The sequence below is a fragment of the Vigna umbellata genome, chromosome 1, assembly GCF_029865625.1.
Source record: "Vigna umbellata cultivar VRB3 chromosome 1, Vumbellata_1.0, whole genome shotgun sequence".
Lineage (NCBI taxonomy): Eukaryota > Viridiplantae > Streptophyta > Magnoliopsida > Fabales > Fabaceae > Vigna > Vigna umbellata.
Genome location: NC_142165.1, coordinates 76,323,059 through 76,344,326, shown reverse-complemented (window position 1 = coordinate 76,344,326; position 21,268 = coordinate 76,323,059).

Genomic DNA, 21,268 nt, shown 5'->3' with positions numbered 1-21,268 from the left:
GAAACGTTTCAGGACCTCATTGATGTACCTTGCTTGATGCAGAATAACTCCATTCGCTGTTTCCATAAATTTCAGTCCGAGGAAATAACTCAGATTGCCTAGATCAGACATTTCATATTCTTCCTTCATTTTCTTCTTGAACATATCTATTTCTTCTTCAGAATCTCCAGTCACGAGGAGATCATCCACGTACAAGCACACCAGGAGTTTGTTCTGTAATCCAGCTCTTCTTACATACACACCGAATTCAACAGAGCTCTTTTGAAATCCCAGCTTGATCAATTGTGCATTGATATGATTGTTCCAGGCTCGTGGTGCCTGCTTGAGTCCGTATAATGCCTTATTCAACCTATACACCTTTTGTTCCTCACCTTGTTTCTCGAAGCCAAGTGGCTGCATCACGTAGACTTCCTCTTCCAAAGGGCCATTGAGAAAGGCTGATTTCACATCTAACTGCTGAATTCTCCAGTTATTCAAGCTAGCAACCGCTATCACGAGTCTCACTATCTCAAGCCTTGTAACTGGTGCATAGACATCTGTATAATCAATTCCTTGTTGCTGCAAAAACCCCTTCACTATGAGTCTGGCCTTTAGCTTTGCTATCTCACCATCTGGTTTATACTTGGTCTTAAAGACCCATTTTACCTTAATTGCCCGCTTATGCTGAGGTAGTTCAACCATGTCCCAGGTTCTGTTCCTTTCAATGGACCTCAACTCTTCAATCATTGCTTCCTTCCAATCCTTCATGTCAATGGCTTGTCTCCAAGTAATAGGCTTTGTATCTGCCAAAAACGCAAGATGAGTCAAGTCTCCAGAATCCAATACATCACTATCTGCAAACACTTCATGCCCTGACAGCCTCGTTGAGGGAAATCTAACTCTTTGTGACCTTCTGCTGTTGCCTTCATTGCCTCCAGCCACTTGTTCTTCTTCAACATGACTGTCTTCTAAAATGCCTTGAACAAAGTCTGGTTTGGCTTCTGTCATTTCCAAATCAAAGATGCTTTCTTCGTCCACTATAACATCTCTACTAACAATTATCTGATTCTTTCTTGGATCATACATTCTATATGCACCAGTTGAGTGATACCCGAAGAGAACAAGCATCTCACTTCTATTATCTAACTTCTTCCTTCTTTCATCTGGTATATGCTTGTAACATATAGATCCAAAAACACGCAGATTCTTAACTGTAGGCTTAACTCCAGATCAATCTTCTTCTGGGGTGCAGTTAGTCAATGATCTGGTTGGACTCCTATTCAGTAGATGAACTGCTGTAGAGACGGCTTCTCCCCAAAAATAGTGTGGCAGCTTCTTTGCTTTAAGCATGCATCTGGTCATGTCAAGCAACATCCGATTTCTTCTTTCTGCAAGACCATTGTGTTGGGGTGTGTACGGAGCTACCACTTCATGCACGATACCTTTGTTGGTGCAAAACTCGTTCATTTCAAGTGAGTTAAATTCTCCTCCACCGTCTGTTCTGAAAATTTTAACCTGTAAACCAGATTCCCTTTCCGTCATAGCATAAAATTTTACAAAACATAAGTATACGTTCTTCTTTTCTTTGGTCAAGTAAATCCACATCTTCCTATTCCACTCATCTACGAAAAGCAAGAAGTATTTATTACCTCCTATTGTCTCCACATCAAATGGGCCGCATACATCTGAGTAGACAACAACAAGTGGTTGTTTTGCTCTCTTGTACATGGTTTGTTTAAACTTAGTTCTGGTATGCTTCCCAACAGCACATCCTTCACATACTTTGCCAGGAATCTGTATCTCAGGAACTCCTTTTACAAGATCTTTGCTCTTCAACAATTTCAGACTTTTAAAGTTCAGATGCCCGAACCGGTAGTGCCACAGCCAAGCTTCTTCGCTGGAATCAACAGCAGTCAAGCATTGAACAACAATGGCATTATGATTTACCTTAAATGTTTTGTCCTTGGCAAGTGGGGCTCTAAGAACAAGTCGTTGTCTTTCGTCAAATACGTTTATGTGTTTCTGGCGCATAGTCATTGTATAACCTTTTTCGAGAAGCTGCCCCAAACTTAGCAAATTACTCTTCATGTTTGGAACATACAAGACATTATTCATGTAGGCAGGTCGTCCATCTTTACGTTTGATCATAATTCTTCTAGCTCCTTCAGCCATGATCACACTATCATCGGCAAACCGCACGCTGCTTTTAATACTCGGGTTCAGATCCAACAACAACTCTTTCTTCCCTGTCATATGATTGGAACAGCTTGTGTCTAAGTACCAACATGATTCATCTTCTGCATGATGCGTTTCGTCAGCCAACAACACATGTTTAGCCTTACAACACTTGTCGCATGCAGAGCCACCGTTCTTGCACTCATTACACCTATTGTCGCATGCAGAGTCACCAATCTTGTACTCGTTTTCGTCTTCTTTGATTGTACTCATTAATAGCACGTGATCAGAATCAGAGTCATTTGCATCTTGCACAAGATTAGCCTCCTCATTTCCTTTGTCTTTCTTCACATCTTCGTTATGCCAGCATTCGGATGAATAATGTTCGAACTTACTATACGTATATCATTGTATGTTTCTTTTATCGATTTTACTTCTTCCTCTCCCTCTTGAGTGTTTTCCGCCTCTCTTGCTGCCTTTCTTGTTTTCACAACATTCGTCTTCATCGTTTTGATCAGAAACACCCGAGTTTCTACCTCCGGTTCGACCTCCCCGAGCACGTCCTCTACCTCTTCCATTTCCACATCCTTTGGTTTTGTAATTGCTTCTAGCCTGTAGGGCTTGGTTCGTACCTTGATTCACTTCTTTCTCTACATTTCTTCTTTCGATTAATCTTTGTTCATGTGCCTCAAGTGAATTTTGTAATTCCTCCACCTTCATCACTGCAAGATCTTTGCACTCTTCTATCGCAACGACGATATGGTCAAACTAGGGTGTCAAAGTTCTGAGAATTTTCTCAACTATTTTCTTGTCTTTCACGATTTTGTCGTAAGATCTCATCGCGTTTACAATGATTTGAATCCTTCCAATGTAGTCTATTACGGTTTCTTGCTCGCCCATGCACAAAAGTTCATATTGTCGTTGCAAGGATTGCAACCAAACCCTCTTCACCTTGCCAGAATTATCGTATCCCTCCTGCAAGATCTCCCATACTTCTTTTGCCGTAGCCGCTTTCGAAACTTTCTGAAAAATGGCAGCCGACACACACTGATGTAGGAGCATCCGGGCCTTTCAATCTAATCGCTTATTTTCTTTGTATCACTTTGTTTCTTCAGGATCACCCTTCAATGGTTCCTTCAAGCCTTTCTTGATAATCTCGTCAACCTCTTGATAGCCAAAAATGACATCTATTTTGACACACCAGTCATCAAACCCTTTACCGTCAAACACAGGGAAGTTACTATGTATTACGCCAGTCATCTTCTTGATCGTCTTGAGTTGATCCACCAGGTTCTGAACCTGTGCTCCTGATACCACTGTTAACACAACCAATATGCAGAGAAGAAAGATGTATTTACAGCAGAGAATGGACAGAGGATAGAGGGGAATATTAACACATGTATTGAAAGAATCAAAAACAATGAAGTATATATGGTGTGCATGAGCACACGGCAACTGACTAACATAAGTCAGTTACATAGTTATGTTTACAACAACAAATACTGCCTATTATGTATTAAACTAAATGAGCAGATATATTTAAGAAACTAAAAAATGAGCAAGGAAACTTCAATGAAACACTTGACAATGATATTGAAGGGTTGTGTAACTTGTATGAAGCTGCACAAATGAAACTCATGGAGATGATATACTGGAAGAAATATGTGACTTCTCAAATACTCATCTTAAATCCTTGGTCACATAGAATTTGAATTTAAATTATTGTTACTTTTAGTTAGAAACATGTTGTAAATTTATAAAGTTGTTTTCTGTTTGTAAAGTTGTTTCGTGATTTTAAGTATAAGTTGTTATCAGTGGTTATATAATTGTACCTCTTTGGGAAGGAAAAATATGAATAAAAGAATAGTAATAATTTCCCTGAGTTGTTTTAAAAGTCACCCAACTAGAACCATCTCTTGTGGATAAGTCAATCATTGCTTAAACCACCCTCTTAATAAGAGTGTGCCTAGGTTTGAGGCAAAGTAGAATCTAAATGTGAGTCTAAGTCCCATATTGGATAGAAATAAGAAAATGGAACACTATATAAAGATTAAAGAACCATTAAATCTTAAGGTTTTAGGTAGAGAGTGGTGTCAATCCCTTCTATTGGTTGGGTAGAGCTATCAAAATGGGTAATCCGGCTCGATCCGACCCGGCTCACCACGGGTTGGCTTAGTCACTTAGTGAGCCAACCCAACCCAGCTCACTTATTAGCAAGCTGAAAAATTCGAACCCGGCCAGCCGACCTAACCCAGCTCACTTATTAGCGAGTTGAAAAAATTCGAACCCGACCTGACCCATTATGGGTTGGTGGGTTAAACGGGTTGACTCACTGGCTCATTTAATTATAAGTTTTATTTAAGTTAAAAAATTACATTTTTTTATTACATTTTTTTTAAATTCAAATCTAAATAAATGTCACACTAAAATGACGTTAAACTCCAAAGACAATTCAAAATTAAAAAAAAAGTATCATAAAATCCAAATGTAATCCAGAAACATGTACAAAAGCGAACAAATAAGTTTTTAATATTGATAATTTTTCTATCACTTGTCCATTTATAATATTAGAGTCTTTAATAGATAAATCTATAATATTTTTCTATCTTGAAACATCTTTTTTATCACCATCTAGAATATAATAATAAAAATGTTAACTAATGATATTAATGTTAAATTATATTAATTTAAAATTGGTTCATGTAATTTAAAGTATAATTTTGATGTACAGATTCTAATGTGATGATTATTAGAATATAAGGTATTAAAGTTAAAGGGATTATTTTAGAGTTATTAAAATTAATCCCTCTCTTCTCACTTCAATAAAGGGCATTTTGGTATTTTATTAAAGTTGATTAAATATCATAAAAGAGGGAAAAAGGTTTTACTGTTGTTGACGTTAAGTTTCTGGAAAGAAAAGGAGAGAAGTAACATTCTCAGAAAAGAAAAAGAAACTGTGACTTTTACAGACAAAAACATCCTTCGGAATTTCTATATCATCACGAAAGCATTAAAGAGGGGTAAGAGAAGGGAGAACATTGATAAGAAGAAACTATACAATAGATCCAAGTAAGTTTTTCACTACTGTATATGAGAGAATAGTGAGTATCATGAAAATTCAAGATCGTGTGTGTTTTTCAATCAATCGAAAATTAAAGAATTACTTACAAGTGGTATCAGAGCGAGGTTCTGAATTTTATGATTCTCCATGAATGGTAATTTTTTCAATTTTGTAAAACTTTAATTTTTTGAATTATAAAATTTTGGGATTTTAATTTTCAGATATTTAATTATTTTTATTGGGATGAAAGAAAATTAGATTCACTTTAATGTGAATCTCAAAGCCGCAATTGTTGCGCACGTCACAATAAAACAACTTTCCTGTTGCATGATTGTTTCAATTCACTGTAACGTGAATTTGGAAGCCGCAATTTTATTTTTATTTGTTGAAGCAATTTTACTGTTGCACGTGCATTGTAAATATTAAAGAAGTGTTATTGCCATATGCATTGAATGGAAATGATTTTGTAAATTTGAAAAGGAAAAGCAGTAACGCAACTTGAGGCTTTGTTCTTTTGGAGGGATTTGGGGGAAATGATTTGGAGGAGATGATTTGAATGGATTTGAGTGTATTTGAGAGTAATTTTTTTGTTGTTTTTTTGAGTGGATTTGTGGGTAATTGAAAGTGGATTTGGAAGTAAAGTTTATGAGAATTAGTGTAGGATTTGATTGATGTGACAAATAAAAAAATTTGTTTAATTGATAAAAATTGAAGATTACCAAAATACCCCTAATTATTAAAATAATATAAAATGTTATATTTAATTATAAAAATATTTATAAAGAGAAAAAATTTAACATTAATTTTGAAAATATACAAAAATTATAATTTAGTAAATAAGCTCTTCTTTTCCATGGCAACCAGAAAAGACAAACCCATAGGCATTAAATTAAAAACCACCTGTAGCTGCGTGGCAGTGTGGAAACACAATCGCGTCACATACAGGGATGAAGAGAAGAACCTTGCAGCGAAAGAGATATCTTCCATGGTGTTGTTTAAGATGAAGGAGGTTGCCAAAGCCTATCTGGGTCACGCGGTGATCACTGTCCCTGCTTATTTCAGCAACGCGCAGAGACAAGTGAGGACACAGATGACATTTCACATAAAATCCCTCCAAATCTTCGCAATACAGCGAGATGATCGAAATTGGCATATCCCGCAAATCAGTGCAATCTCTTCCTCGCATATCTATCAAAACGAACACCCTCTATCTCGCAAATCATTCCTCACAATCTCTCTTCAATAGTGTTTTCTCCTCATCCGAACACATCATTAGTGTTGCGGCACACATTATAAATAATATAAATTAATAGCATATAAGGATATGATGACTAACCTTGTTATTGTCACTGTACATTGGTTTTCTAGGCACACAACTAGAAGTACACCATTCATATATTGAAAGGGGTATTGATAGGTAATAAGAAGCACAAAAATAAGAGCAGATTGCATGGTATTTTTTTGCTATTAGAAGTGCTTTAAAGATCGTTAATTTAGGACTCCTTTGCTGTGTATGGATCCAATGTGTATCAAAATATGATTTATTTTTGAAGAAATATTGCGAAAATTATTCATAATATAAAGGATGTTAAATTATGAATATATAGTAATTAGTCATTATTATAAGGATGATATGGATTACCCAAAGGTGAACCATTGTTTGTAATTGATGACATTAAAGTGAGACATTTCATGTACTTAGTAAATATGTTTGTATATCCAAAGATAGCATACATATAGACTTAAGTATGATTGATTGTTTATTAAAGTATATATAGAATTTGTCAGTTTAAGAATCACCCAAAGGTGAACTTAAATGAATGACTTAAATGATTACCTATCAGTTTAAGTGTCACCCAAAGGTGAACTTGAATGTATGACCAGTGTAGTAATTTGTTTGGATCCATTAATTTTATCAAAGCATTAATGGATGACCTTGTGTATTATTTCCAGCTTACATGAATTTATCAGGTTTGATCAATAATGTGGTCAAGTTTAATGGGCTCAATTATGCTGATTGGTCAGAACAAATCCAGTTCCAACTGGGTGTGTTAGACTTGGACATGGCAATTATGATGGATGAAATGCCCGCAGCCATTACAGAGACTAGTACAAGTGATGAGAAGTCTCTTTATGAGGCTTGGCTTAGGTCTAACAGGTTGTCACTAAACTTGATGCGCATGTCTATGGCAGAGAATGTAAAGCTTTTCTATGCATAAAACGAAAAACGCAAATGAATTTATGAAACTGATCAAGGAGTACTCACAATCAGACATAATTGACAAGTCTATTGTGGGAACTCTTATGAGTGAGCTGACTACCAAAAAGTTTGACTGGTCGCAGCCCATACATGACCATGTAACTGGAATTGCTAATATAACAACAAGATTGAAGTCAATGGGAATGAAGGTAAATGAGTCTTTTCTGGTACAGTGTATCATGAACTCTCTTCCTCCTGAATTTGGCCAGTTCCAAGTGAACTATAACACTCTTAACGATAAATGAAACTTTCAAGAAATCAAAGCCATGTTGGTACAAGAGGAAGGGAGATTGAAGAAAATGAAAGATCATTCTATCCATCTCACAACTCATGAAGGTGCTAGCTTCAGTAAAGTCAAATCAGGAAAGAAGAACAAGAAGGACAAAGCCCTAATGAAAGTGAATAAGGGCAATATCCAAAAGGACCATAAATGTTTCTTTTGCAAGAAAGTGGGTCACTTCAAGAAAGATTGTCCGAAAATAAAATCTTGGTTTGAAAAGAAAGGTACTTTTTATGTTTCTGTAAGTTTTGAAGCAAATATTATTGAAGTGCCTAATAATACCTGGTGGTTGAATTCTGGAGCTACCACTCATGTTTCTAATATTATGCAGGGATTCCTTTCAATTCAGCCCATAAAAGGAACTGGAAAGTATTTATATATGGGGAACAGAATGAAGGCATAGATAGAAGGAATTGGGACTTACAGATTGATTCTAGATAATGGTTATTGTCTGAATCTTGAAAAGTGTTTCTATGTTCTTGGTTGTGCTAGGAATTTAATTTCTGTTGCAAAATTGGATTATTTAGGTTTTAACTTTAAGATTGAAAATGGTACTTTTCATTTGTATAAACTTTCATACTATTATGGTTCTGGTACATTATTGGATGGTTTATATCGTTTAAATCATGATGTTAATTTTTCTGAATCCCTGTTTAATGTTGAACATGTTGTTGATAGAAATTGTGGTGCAGGAAAAAAATGTTCTGCTTTCTTATGGCATAAAAGATTGGGTCACATATCCAAAGAAAGGATGTTAAGGTTAGTGAAAAATGAAATTTTACCTCAATTGGATTTTGATGACTAGGATGTATGTATTGATTGTATTAAGGGTAAACAAACAAAACACGTATCAAAATATCCTGCCACAAGAAGCAGTCAACTTCTTGAGTTAATACACACTGATATTTGTGGTCCTTTTGACATTAAATCATGGAGTGGTGAAAAATATTTTATCTCCTTCATTGATGACTTCTCACGTTATTGTTATATATATATCTATTGCATGAAAAATCTCAATCAATAAACGTCCTTGAGGTGTTCATAAATGAGGTGGAAAGACAATTAGATAGAAAAGTAAAAGTGGTGATAGAGGTGATGCATATTATGGTAAAACTGATGAGAGTGGACAATGTCCAGGTCCATTTGCAAAGTTTCTTGAAAGTCGGGGTATATGTGCACAATATACAATGCCCGGTACACCACAAAATGGTGTAGCAGAAAGGCAGAATCGTACTCTTATGGATATGGTTAGGAGTATGTTAAGTCATAGTAATATTCATTTATCTTTATGGATGTATTCATTAAAGACTGTTGTATATCTGGTTAACAGGGTTCCTAGCAAAGTAGTTTCTAAAACTCCTTATGAACTATAGACTGGAAGGAAACCTAGTTTGAGACATCTTCATGTTTGGGGTTGTCCGCCAGAAGTAAGGTTATACAATCCACATGAAAAGAAGCTTGATGCAAGAACCATTAGTGGATCGGTTATCCTGAAAAATCAAAGGGATATAGATTTTATTGCCCTAACCATAGTACAAGAATAGTTGAGTCTGGAAATGCTCCGTTCATTGAAATTGGTCAATTTAGTGGGAGTGAGGAATCACGAATAGTGGATATTCAAGAGCATACTAATAGTGTTTCTACATCTAATGTCTCTTCTGAAGTTGTTATCCCTCTTGTTGTATCACAGTCACACAATAAGCAGAGACAACAAGTTAATGTTCCCATCCCAGAAAATGAACATATAAATGTTGAGCCAATTGACAATGAGCAAGTCACAAATGAACAAGTCATAAATGAGCAATTGATAGAGGAACCACAAGAAGCAACATTAAGACGGTCTGTAAGGGAGAAAAGACCTACTATTTCGATTATGTGGTTTACTCTGTTGAATATGAATGTGACTTAAGAATTGATGAGGATCCAGTCTTTTTCAGACAAGCCAGGGAAAGTAATAATTCAGAGAATTGGTTGAATGCTATGAAAGAAGAATTGAAATCAATGGATGACAATAAAGTATGGGATCTAGTTGAATTGCCTAAGGGTTCAAAAAAAGTCGATTGTAAATGGGTCTTTAAGACTAAACATGACTCAAAAGGCAATATTGAAAGGTACAAAGCTAGATTAGTCGCCAAAGGTTTCACTCAAAAGGATGGCATTGACTACAAAGAGACATTCTCTCCTGTTTCTAAGAAGGACGCTTCAAGAATTGTTTTGGCTTTGGTGGCTCATTATGATTTAGAGCTTCACCAAATAGATGTAAAGACCGCTTTTCTGAATGGTGACTTAGAAGAGGAAGTTTATATGGACCAACCAAAAGGTTTCACAATAACAGGAAAAGAAAATTTGGTGTGTAAATTGAAGAAATCAATATATGGACTGAAATAAGCTTATCGACAATGGTATCTAAAATTTAATGATACCATAACTTCATATGGTTTTGTAGAGAACACTGTTGACCGGTGTATACACTAGTGCAGTCAGGGAAAATGACATCGATTATTTTCGCCTTTTGGCAGTGGTTCCTGAACCGAGACATATAAAGGCGAGGCAAAAAGTCTAGACTTTTATGCCTCAGTTATGAACCGAGGCAAAAAGGTGGACGATTTTGCCTCGGTTCAAAGTCAACCGATGCAGTATGTCTTTTTTTTTTAATTTTTTTTCCCAGGACTTTATGCCTCAGTTCCCTCTGAACCGAGGTAGTATGTCCACCTCTACTGCCTCGGTAGGGACCTGAACTGAGGCAATAGGGTCTTTTTTTTTTTCGCCAGACTTTATGTCTCAATTGGGACCTGAACCAATGCCGTAGGGGGGTTTTCTACCTCGGTTATGGCAACAACCGAGGCATATTCCCCTGTTTTTTTTAAAGATCAGGTCTGTTTCTACAACATTCTCAACTGCATGTTGTAGAAACAGACCTGCATATAATTTTACAGCCAGAACAGTGCAGAGCAATCCAAAATCCAAAAGCGTATATTTTGAATGAAAATTATATTAAAACATAAATACATTCAATGTAATCATAAATCAACTTCTTAGAAAGATAAATCAATCCAATGTACTTATAAATCAACTTTGAAACATAAATCAATCTAATGTACAAAGTTAAACTAATAATAATGTACAAAAGCACTTAGAAGCATAAACTTAGAATTTACTATATCCTAATATCTACTACATACTATTATATAATTGAATTACATATTTAGCCAGTGCTTTCCTCACGAGTTTAAGTGTCTTCTCTGGAATTGGAGCAGTCACATTGAATCTCTACATAAAACACAATGATTTCAATTAGTGTATATGCTAAATATTACCGTGTGCCATCGACTAGTGTAATGTGCACGAATAGTGGATTGAATCTCAAACGGGAAACTATAAGGCTAATTTTCAACAACAATATATATTCAAGCAAACAAATAATTACATATGCAACATACAATATATTCAAGCAAACAATATATTCACTCAAACAAATAATAACATGTTCATATTAAATGGAAAAAATTAAGAATAGAAACTTGGGAGCGTGAAAGCCGATCAACAATGAAAACTAGTCAACTATACAATATCTGAAAAACAACAAACAACACATTAATTACTATCATTGAAGAATGTTAAAGTGACTTATCAGTGATTTATGGACAAGATGTTCAACCAACATATAAGTAATTGCATAGAAGTAATTGAGAAGCCCTAATAAAGATTGAGTGCAAATATAATTTTCTTTTATGTCTAAGAAGATTAAAATGTATTAAATTCGTACTACAAAATAGACATCTTTAGCACAACTTTTAAATTAAATATTTCCACTTCAAAATTATGTATTAAAACACAAATTCTTTAGTAAATTTTCTTCAACATTTACACTATAGATTGACTTTTTTTTCATTGTATTTTATAGCTATTCACACGTGAATATTAGTTTTGAAACAGTTGCAAAAAGAAAAGTTTGTGATCATGACGTAGAACCTCTCTCCACCACACCACAAAAGCCTATATTCAGATTTAGCTTTTATTAAATGAAGTCTTGCTAATTAATACTTTGCAAAAATATCATATGTGACATATATAGTATAAACATATTTTTATTCATAAATGGATATAAATAAAATCATTATATGTGACAGATATGTAATTATTTTGTAAAAAGTAAAATTCTTTACTTTTATCATTTGACTAAATAAATAGGAGAACTCAACTTTATTACATTATGTTATTTCATTAAAAACACATAAAAATTAAAAAAACATCATATGACATTATGACAAACAGTGCCACCGAGAAAAATCTTTCAACTTTATTATGCAGACAGTGCCACCGAGAAAACCAAACAAATTATGCAGATAGTTCTCTGAAGAAAACCAGACAAATACGTGCACACAGTGCTCCCCAGAAAACCAAACAAGTTTCTTCATGACATTATGGCAAACAGTTGAAGAAAATCGAAAAAGAGAAGACATGAAATGGAAGACAAAGGTAGTTTGAGGGTAACTTGACTCCAAATGCAAGACCTGCAACGACAGAGAGCAAAAACGGTGGCACCGAGAACAATCGGTGGCGGCAACGTTGATGATAGGCAGAGACGACGACGACGCAGGACGACGGGGCTGGAGGGAGCGAAAGTGAAAAGGGAGGAGGCTCAGCTGCGAGAGGAAAATGGGGAACAATAGGTTCGCAAGAGGGAGAAGTGAAAATTGTTCGCATAAATGAAACCTACTGCGATTTGGCTAGTAAATAAAGGAGATTACCTCGGTTAACAAAATACCGAGGCAGTAGCATAATATAGGACTTGGTTAAACACACACCCGATGCATATTCCCTTCAGGAAATGACAAATTTAAAATTCTGCGTCACACTATAGGATTCGGTTCTACAGTTAACCGAGATCTTTATCTCTTTTATATTTCGGTCCTGTATCAATCGAACCACTATCTGTGTTTCAAAAAGCATGTCAGATGTAAAGTCTAACTTACAGCAGATTGTGCAGGGTGTTACGCTTCGGTTATCTTTGCAATCGCCGAAGCATATAACTTCATCTTAATTTCAAAACTGACACTGTCTCTTTAAATGCTTCGGTTTTTATGAAACCGCTGCATATATTGCAAGTTAAAAAAGTGTTTTTTTACTAGTGATATATATAAAGATCACTAGAAGTAAGTTTGTTATATTGGTTATATATGTTTACGACATTTTTCTTGATGCTAATGATGTTTGTATGTTACATGTGAAGAAGTTTCTCTCTAGCAATTTTGAAATGAAAGATATGAATGAGGCATCTTATGTAATAGGAATAGAAATATTCTGCGATAGATCACAAGGATTGTTAAGTTTGTCTCAAAAAATCTATATTAACAAAGTGTTAGAGAGATTCAAAATGGAAAAATGCTCTCTTGGAGTAGTTCCAATTCAAAAAGGGGACCAGTTTAGTCAAATGCAATGTCCCAAGAATGATTTGGAACGAAAGGTCATGGAGTTCATTCATTATGCGTCAGTGCTTGAGAGTTTGATGTATGCTCAAACTTGTACTCGGCCAGATATTAGTTTTGCTGTTGGAATGTTAGGCCGATATCAAAGTAATCCCGGAATGGATAACTAGAAAGCTGCAAAGAAAGTTCTTAGGTACTTACAAGGTACCAAAGAATACATGCTCACCTACAGAAGGTCATATCATCTTGAGGTGATTGGCTACTCGGATTCAGACTATGCTGGATGTGTGGATTCAAGAAAATCCATATTTGGGTATGTTTATCTATTAGCTGGAGGAAAAATTTCTTGGAAAAGTGAAAAACAATCAGTCATTGCTACTTCTACACGGAGGCTGAATTTGTGGCATGCTTTGAGGCCACGGTTCATGCTTTGTGGTTGCGGAACTTTATATCGAGGCTTGGCATTATTGACAGTATTGCTAAACTAATAACGATTTATTGTGATAATTCCGCATCCGTCTTCTTCTCTAAAAATGACAAGTACTCAAAGGGTGCTAAACACATGGATTTGAAATACTTGTCGGTCAAAGAAGAAGTGAAGAAACATAAAGTGTTAATTGAGCATATTGGTACAAATTTGATGATAGCAGATCCGTTAACAAAAAGACTATTGTCCAAAACTTTTATTGGCCATGTTGAAAGTATGGGCATTATGGATAAGTCGGTATTAACATGATGATGTTATCTGTAAGATCCTTAAAAATATTTGTAAGTTAAATACTATATAAAAAAAAAGCAAAAAGTGAATAGTAAATTGTGAATAGTAAAAAGTGAATAGTAAAAAAAAAATATTTTTGGAAAGGATAAGTGTTCCACGTAGCTTTGAGATCAGAATTCATCAAATTGCAAATAAAAATTATTTTTGTAATAGTAAAATGAATAAAAAAATGAATAGTTAAAATGAATAGTAAAAAATGAATAGTAAATTTTTTTGCTATAAATAGCCAAGGGGGAGAGGCTGAAAATTTACACCAAAGAACTTAGAAAATTTTTGAGAGAAGAGAGTTGGAAGAATTTCTAATTGCAAAGGGGATATTCTGGAAGTTTTCAGAGAGCGAGGAGATTAAGTCTGTAATAGAGGTAAGGGAAGCCACTCTTATACTTTGCTTTTCTCTAATCTTAAATCTTGAATATGTAGTATTTTGTTGCTGTATGGTCTTGAATTTTGAATGAGAACATTTATTTGTTTCTTTTGTAATTTTGGAAGGACGAGAAGTTGTCTAACCGGCTCTGCCAGATTCAACTTCTTGTTTCCCCAAATCTTTGCTTGTTTCTTATATCTTTACATTGTATTTTTGGAAGGACGAGAAGTTGTCTAACCGGCTCTGCCAGATTCAACTTCTTGTTTCCCCAAATCTTTGGTTGTTTCTTATATCTTTACATTGTATTTTTGGAAGGACGAGAAGTTGTCTAACCGGCTCTGCCAGATTCAACTTCTTGTTTCCCCACACCTTTTATTTCTTCTTTTTATTGTATTTTTGGAAGGATGAGAAGTTGTCTAACCGGCTCTGCCAGATTCAACTTCTTGTTTCCCCTGAATTTTTATATTAATATTATTTTGATGGTAAGGGCAACTAATTATTTTTGTATGAATTTATATACATATGAATGTTGAACTGGTGTTCTCTTTTGAAACTGTTTTATGACTTTTATTATATTGGGTGTTATAACTGAAACTGTTAAATTGTAAATGTTGTGATGTGATGAATTTAATCTATTTTGAATGAGTTTGTTGGCTGAAATTGATCTTGTTGGAAGGTCTGGAGTAAGGGTTCTGTAATAGCTTGTACATGGGTATTAAATAGATGTACAGATACTGTTTGAGGTTGTTGTGAGAGGAAGTAAAAATATTAAAATTAGGCATTTTAGATTTAGAGCATAAGAGAACAAGGTAGATAATTTAAATAAATAAATTGTTAATTATTGAGGGCCTCCCTTTGTTGGTAGGATAGAGGAACCTTAAAAACCTGAGTTGGCACATCCCTGATCATAGAGCAGCCCTGGCCTGGTCCAGTCAGTTGTGACTAGTCATATGTGCTGGCGTCGAAGGTGAGTTTGATGCGTTCAGACATCTGGGTCCTCTCCGGTGACCAATTGGGGTAAAGAAAGATCTCTATTAGGATGAAAATAAAATAAAACAAGTTGATTGTAGATGCATAAAGTTATCATGGTAAAAAAAAAACTTCATATATATATATTTCATTTATCGTTACATTGAGCTCAGACTTTAATATGTAGTTGCTAAAATATGTTGAAGTGGTTTGGCTGATCTATGATCTTTGATTGGTGAAAATATGTTGAGTTATACTCGTTATGATCAAAATGAGTTTATAATATGAAGTATGATATCTGGCAATATGTTTAATTTATTGACACCAAAATAGGTTATTGTCAAATTATGATTAGAGAATGAACATGATTGAGTTATGTGGATAAGAGGTTATGAATTATTGATTTGATGAAATGTTGGAGTGGATAAGAGGGTATGAAATGTTGATTTGATGAAATGTTGAAGTGGATATAAGAAATCATTGTTTATGAAATGATGTTTACTACGGGGAGTAGTATGTTCGGTTTATACCATGAGAGCTTGATATGAGCAAAGTAACACCCGAGGTTTATGAAAGCAGGCAGAAACTGGTCTGACCATAAGGCTTTGACATAAATATATGGTTCATAAGTTTTATAGAAGCAGACAGAGAGAGGTCTGACCATAAGGCTTCAGAAAGTAAGACATAGTATACAGGTGAGGCTTAAGGAAGCAGGCAGAGAGCGGTCTGACCATAAGGCTTCGTGAGTAAGCATGGTACACTTGTAAGGTTTATGAAAATGAGAAAGATGATTTTGATAATGATGAATTAATGACATCGGGATAATGATATTTTATCAATTGCAGAAATACATGATTGAAATATTTTTATTACATGTTTAATGATTTATATGATATGGTTGGCTTACCCTTATTTGTTTGTGCTATGATCATATAACTCATGTTATATGTGAATAGATAATGTTGCAGATGAGGTTGAAAAAGCTTAGAGATGAGAAAGATGCGGGGAAAAACTTTCAGGGATATTTTGTAAAAAGAATAAATTTGTATTGGAAAAATTATGTTGTGTAAGACTTATAAGTTGAAATTTCGAATTTATGTTAAGTGGTGAAGACTATATTGTTTGAAGTTTGTAAGTTTGGTATTGTACTTTGGAAGAATTGAAATAAAGTTTGATTGTTTATAGAAGATATCAAATTAATTTAGTCTCTACTATCAGTAATACCCTTTAAAATATTAGGGTGTTACATTATCTATCTATATGGATATGTATAGTTATATGCTTGTACTGTCATGACACTTGTGAATTCAATTAAAGTTATGTTTCTCTTTATTCTATTGTTATCCACATTAAGTTATATACATGTATTATTGATTGTGGTAACATGTTATATCTCTTTTAGAGACATGAAAGTTAAAAGATTGATTAAAGTTATGTTGAGTTGGTTTGATTATGTGATACATGGAAGAAATCTTGTCGTTCATGACTTTTGCCCGCCATGATCCGATCATTTCATTTCATATAAGGATGATGACTTGATAATTCTAATGAATGGTGCACACTTAAAGTTTAGTTCTTCAAGTCATCACATGAACCAAGTGGGAGAATGTTAAATTATATTAATTTAAGATTGGTTCATGTAATTTAAAGTATAATTTTGATGTACAGATTCTAATGTGATGATTATTAGAATATAAGGTATTAAAGTTATAGGGATTATTTTAGAGTTATTAAAATTAATCTCTCTCTTCTCACTTTAATAAAGGACATTTTGGTATTTTATTAAAGTTGATTAAATATCATAAAAGAGGGAAAAATGTTTTACTACTGTTGACGTTAAGTTTATGGAAAGAAAAGGAGAGAAGTAACATTCTCAAGAAAGAAAAAGAAACTGTGACTTTTACATAGAAAAACATCCTTCGGAATTTCTATATCATCAAGAAAGCATTAAACAAGAGTAAGAGAAGGAAGAACATTGACAGGAAGAAACTATACAATGGATCCTGGTAAGTTCTTTACTATTGTGTGTCAGAAAATAGTGAGTATCATGAAAATTCAAGATCCTGTGTGTTTCTCAATCAATTGAAAATTAAAGAATTGCTTACAATTAAAACACAAAAATAATAAATAATTAAATTAAATTAGGTGGGTTGGTGAGCCAACCTGACTCACCACGGGGTTCAACTTAGTCGAGTTTTAAGTGAGTCGAATTGAAAACTAACCCGTATAAAAAAATTACATTTTTTTTTCAAACCCAACCCGGCTCAAACTCGTGGTGAGTTGGGTTGGCTCGCTAGTTACGATCCATTTTGACAGTACTAGGCTCAAATCTCATTGGTATTGAGTCTCCCCAATAAACCTCCTTTTTTGATAGACCCAACAAGTATCACATATGTCTATGAACAAGTATTCGAAATTAAACCCATGTTTATAAAGTTTACAGAAATCTAACTAATTAATTTACCTCTAAATGATCATTAATATCAACCTTAATCATATTGTATTTTAATTATACTCAAATACCAAACAGTTCATTTTAATGTCTCGATTGTTCGGTTCATTTTACTCATCATAACATCGTACGGTCGTGTCTAACCCTGTAATAACATGATTGATACGTGAAAATGTTTTAATTAAAATACCACTGTTAATTCAAAATTTTATAAGTAACTGTCAGGAAACGAATATTAGATACTTAAAAGCAAAATCACATGTTTATTTCAATGAGAGCCGATTTCAAAACCATCTAAATCGTTTTCAAGCATAAAAAAGAATCGGTGAAGATAGCTGTCATGCACTAAAAATGAGTGTACTCCTTTTGGCGTATCTTGCAAGGCAATTCTGTCAGATTTTGTCGGTCATCACGAAACAAAGTAAAAGTTCACCTCTTACTTTATTTTTATAAATTTATAGAATTCTACATTTTTAAATTAAATATATTTTTAATTCTTTAATTTAAAAAATTTGTGTTTGTTTCAAAATTTAAATATTTTCTATATTTTTACTTTATTAACAAATTTAAAAGATTTAAAAAAAATTATATCAAAATCTGACTGGATATTTGCTTTAAAGATTTAAAAATTTAACGTGATTAGATTAAAAGAATTATATTTATTTATTTTTAAATTTTGGGAATCATATTATATCAAAATTTAAAAAATAGACAAATTTTAATATTTATTATTAAAAGTCTAAAAATGTAATTTTTGTTATTTTACATATTAATATATATTACTTATTATTTTATTTAAATTTTAACTATTGATTAAGATATTTAAACTTAGGTTAAGTTTATTGGAACAAATTTTGATAAGTATTGTAAAAAGAATAAGATATGTTATATTTTTATGTGTATTGAAAAAGTAAAATGTTTATAATTTTTTTAAAAGATTAAATAAATTTTTAGTCCTTTTTTTTTTGTCTAAGAATGACAACCCCATTAAGTATTGTTAGAATGGTACAACAAAATGTTTATGTTGAAGATAAAAAGGTGGGATGAATTAGTTTAACAAGAAAAATTTATTTTAAGAAATTTTCCTCTTTTAAGATCAAAGTTCAATTAAAATCATTTTTTTTATAATAACAGCAAATAATTTAAAAAGTGTTGAAAACAGAAAATTGGTTCAGATCAAAAGAACCTATATCTTATTATTAATTTCTCTAAAAAATGACTAACTTAAACACTAAAATAAATCGAACTTACAATCACAAATGAAAGAGTTTAAGGTTTAGATAACACAAGAGATAAAAAAAAATACTTCCCTTCAATCATACACGGAATGAACCACTTCGTTTGGGTCACAAAAGATATCTGAAAAAATTTCTAAACGTTTAACTAGTTGAGCAATTAAGAGATAATGAAAATTATTTAAGCAAAATAAAAATTTTTACAAATGAAAGACAATTTAAGGATCAAGGACAATAAAGATAAGTTTTTTTTATATTACCTAGTAAATGAAGTGTTTACACGATTGAACATAAAAAATTAGGAGAGTGAAACATTGTCACGTAAAAAAAAATAAAAATAAGTAAAAATACTAAAAAAAGAGTATAAATAATTAAACGAGAAACTTAAAACTTATTTGAAACTTAATACACCATTTGAATAATCAAGTGATATTTGTAACTAGGTGATATTTGTGAGTGAATTTTGTGGATATAATTCTAAAAATTAGAAAAGAGAGGAGAAAAAGTATGCAGGGAAAGAAAAAAACAAGAGTTATGAACTAAATACTGGAAAATAATGTGTGTGTACACACACATATATATATATATATATATATTTTCAGGATCATTAAATTCAATAATGAGTGGAAGCCAGGTGTAGGCGTAAGGATTTTAGAAACTTAGAAAGTGGAAGACAGGTGTGTGTAGCTGAGTGGCCGATCAGTTTTGACGGTACTATATAAAGGAACTTTTCAAAATTTCGTGTCACTCTCCTCTGCATGCACTTCTTCTCTCTGCGTTCATGAATCCTATTCTCTTCCTTCTCTCTACAATTCTCCTCCTTCTCTCTACAAAATTTTCACTTTCTTCTTCTTCTGATTTTCAATCAGATAGTGTTGAGTAATCAAAGTGTCAAAATCTTCCATCTTCACCGATCAAATTCAAGTTTGGAGCCGGTAAGTTCATTCTCTTCCTAAGAAAACTGTTTTTGGGCACATGCAAGTCAAATTTCTGGTTGCATGTGTTCATTTGTTTCATCTTCACAAATTCTGGTCATGTTTTGGTCTGTTGGTTGATTATTCCTTCTTGATCGGTGGATTATAGGTATTCTAGAAAGTTTTGGTTTTGGGGAAACAAATTCTAGCTAATTTAATTACTTGATTTTGATGTATAATATGTTGTTGATGATTCTGCATGTATGTGAAAATGAATTATTTGATGTTCGGTGATCTTGGTGTGGACTGTTATGTGCTATGTTCATGAGGTTTGGGATGCTGTAGAATTTTGGTTCAATGGCCGAGTGAATTGTGAGGAAGGGTGATGATGAAATTGGGGAAAATATGTTCAATATTAGGTGGGTGGTCGGTCTCCAAGCAGTACTCAGTTTTGTATTAGCGTTTGTTTCTTAGTAGTGCTAAGTTTATATGTGTTCGGTCTTAACTGAGTCCTGCTTCTGTGGGATTTTAGTTAATGACCGATCGGTCTAGTACTAGTAGTCTATTGAATCTAGCGATCGATCTTAGTGGGTTGAGGGATCTCTTGTTTTCGCTCGGTCTTGTACTAGCAATTATGCTAGTGTTAGCACTTGGTCTTGTACTAACAATTATGCTAGTGTTAGCACTCGGTCTTGTACTAGCAATTATGCTAGTGTTAGCGCTCAGTCTTGTACTAGCAATTATGCTAATGTTAGCGCTCGGTGTTGTACTAGTGCTCATTACAGGTAGTTCTCAGTTTTGTACTAGCGCTCGTTGTTGGTAGTGTTCGGTCTTGTACTAGCACTTGGTTTCTTCGTAGTACTCATTCTGGTACTTGTATTCAATTTTAATAATGTTCGGCCTAAGTCATTAGTGTTCGGCTTAAGCTAATAGTGTTCGACCTATTTCAATAGTGTTCGGCCTAAGTCATAAGTGTTCGGCCTAAGCTAATAGTGTTAAGCCTATTTCAATAGTGTTCGGCCTAAGCCAATAGTGTTCGACTTAAGCCAATGACGTTCGGTCTAAGCCAATAGTGTCCGTTCTAATTCATAAGTGCTCGATATAAGTTCAATTGTTCGACTCCTGCTTGAGTTTCTCTCTAAATGACTGTTCGGTCATGTTCTTATGTAGGGAGGGTTTTTCCCGTTCGGTCTTGTGCATAAATTATGTTGATCTTTTCGTTAGGTATGCAACGTTCACAGAGTTCTCAATTGTATGAGTGAAGATATGATTGTTGAATGGAATTATATGTTATATAATGATGGTGGTGTTTTTAAGTAATGTAGAAGAGAATTCCAAAGGAGGAATATCTTAGGAATGGTTATGGAATGTA